The sequence below is a fragment of the Mandrillus leucophaeus genome, unplaced genomic scaffold (assembly GCF_000951045.1).
Source record: "Mandrillus leucophaeus isolate KB7577 unplaced genomic scaffold, Mleu.le_1.0 Scaffold358, whole genome shotgun sequence".
In the NCBI taxonomy this organism is placed as follows: domain Eukaryota; kingdom Metazoa; phylum Chordata; class Mammalia; order Primates; family Cercopithecidae; genus Mandrillus; species Mandrillus leucophaeus.
This window is the reverse complement of record NW_012103787.1, coordinates 634,229-636,975: the sequence shown is the minus strand read 5'-3', so window position 1 is coordinate 636,975 and position 2,747 is coordinate 634,229.

The window sequence follows — 2,747 nt, the reverse complement described above, 5'->3', positions numbered from 1 at the left end:
AAATATTTATAATGACTAAAACATTAGAAATCAATGGTACATGGAAATATTTAGAGCAAAATATCAACAAATTATTTCTTTTTATTAGGAGTTCTGATATTCTAATATAATCATTCATTGTTAACAACTTTTCTGATGTTTTTAAATTAGAAAAATTAGTAAAAATATTTAAAATATAGTTTTTGAGTCTACAAGGTATAAATAACTGGGAGATTATGTGAATTCACTTGTAAAAATCTTGAAAGCTTTGGAATGAGAACTGAAAATACAGGCATAGTTCTAACCAATTTGTATTTGCATATACACTGAACAAAATTTATTACACATTAATCAATAAGCCATATAAATAGCAATCAAGGCACTAGAGAAATAACACACCTTTGTAAATAAAGGCATTTAAGAAGACAGTTCTACTTGTATTGCCTTTTCTTGTGTGCACATAATTTCTTATTTTAAATTAGAAGCTTTTCAGAGAGACATATTGGTCTAGTATTTCCATCTTCCATTAGGCCTGCCCCATTGCTTTGTATCTGTAAGATAGTCAATTACACTGTAATTGGTTGTCTTTTTATGATTTCCTTTTTAAAAAATTCTTATGTACCTAATCAGATACTTTTACATAAATATAATTAAAATAGAAGAATTTTCGAATTTGTCTCTGAGGTCACAATCTAAGAAAGAAATAATAAACACACCCAGGGATCCTTTATTCTAAGATCCTGAATTACTATTTTTTTCTAACCATGAAAAAATAATCATGCGTTGTCATCTCTCATGGTAAAATAAAATATTTGTCTTTTGTTTGTAACAAAAATAAAACATAATTTTCTGTGCCAAACAACTGCTTACATGTTTAATTGTTTTTATACATATTGTAATATTTGATCCTTATATAATCATTGTCAGCTAGACAGGACAGGTGCTACTGGCTCTATTTTTTTCATGAGAAAACTAAAAGATTATATGATTGAGGTAAGAGTTCTTATCTCTTCACCTATAAGAAATTTGTAGTTATTACAGACTTACACTCTTTCTTCAACTGCAGTAGCTTGTGGATATTACTTGTGCCACTGTTAACAGATATTTACATTTTATTACTCTCTCAAAATTAATTATAGATCATTTTATATGATAAATTGAATACTATTACAACATTGAACCTTATACGACTATTTGAATTGAGAGGCTTATTGTCAATGCTAGAAATGAAATACATGAATCACTTTGTAAGATAAATTAAATCCTAAAGCCACATCAAATTTTATAATGTAAATTGAGCCGAGGGATTAAAATGGAACTGTAAATATTACAATCAAAATAATATTTTACCTATTCATTTATTTATATGTGCATTCTTATAAATCATAATTACAAGTATACTTTTTAGGAACTTGGTCCATTGAACAAAGTAATAGGTAATATTGATATGCAGAGAATAATAATGAATGTTATTAACTACTTTCACAACAGATAGATCACTGTTTAGAAGTTCGGGAATAAGATTGAGAAATACAAGGAAAATAATAATTTTAAAAATTCAGAGTTTTGTATCCTCTATTTACAGCATTGTGTCTTTCCTTTGTTAAACTGGAAGATAAAATCAAGAGAGTAGAAAGCTTTAAAACAAATATTGCCAAAAAAAAGACAGAAAAGTAAAAGAAAGACGTCATAACATGACTAAATTTCTTGAGAAATTTTAAATATAATATTCCTCATATTTTTTATTGTATATACTAGAATTTATCTTAAATTGAGATGGCTTAATAAGTTTAACCTTAAAATTATATCCCTAAGGCATCTATAAACAATTCTGCTATTTTGTTTTCTTTTTATGTGATCACATTGGTTTTGTGTAAAACATTAAAATGTGACATAAAGTATCTATTTTTACTTTTTTTGGAAAGATTTTAATTTAAATATGGATGGGGGTGGGCTACGCTGTGTTGCACCTGGGGACCTCACAGGGACAGAAACTCTGGGAGCCAGGAGGTAGGACAGGTAAGGAGTTCTCCCAGTAGCCCCAACTCTGGGGGCATCCTCACATCCCCTGTATGTAACCATGTGCCTGGCACTGCTCCTGTCTCACCTTTTGCCTCCTGCTAGCAACACCATGAGCCTGGCGGTCTCCTTCTGCAGGTAGAGAAACGTCTGCACAGGGCATTATATTCAATCCAGATCCAAAGGGCACTGTTCCCAGAAGCACGTCCTAAGAATCAGCAGAACAGTCATTGCACTGAAAATAGCGTTCACCCTCACCTGAACTAAAGGTTCAAGATCATGTGTGATTTTTTTTTTTTTTTTGATCATGTGTGATCTTATTTCTTGCAATTTAAAATAAAGACAAAGACAGCGGCCAGAGAGAAAGCAGATTGATTTCTTCCCGGAAAAGGCCTCCATCTGAGCTGCACCCACGGAGACTGCCACTCAAAGGTAGTGGGTCAGCGGATCAATGAGCGACTGACTGATCTCCAGTCTGCAAAGTCTCAAAATGAGGTCCTGAAACAGGTTCAGGAGGTCCTGTAGCAAAAAGCTTCAAAGTGCTGGTCTCTGATGCAAGGTCAACTTGACCTGAAAAAAGCAATAAAATCAATATGGTTGCTCTTGAATGAAAATATATCCCTGATCTGAAAATGTATTCCTTTTTTCCTAGTTCAAGTTTTAAATAAAAATGAGTGGACCAATATGTCATTATACAATAAGTGAATCAATGTGTCCTGAGAGGAAAACCGAATTTTAAAATTATTTTT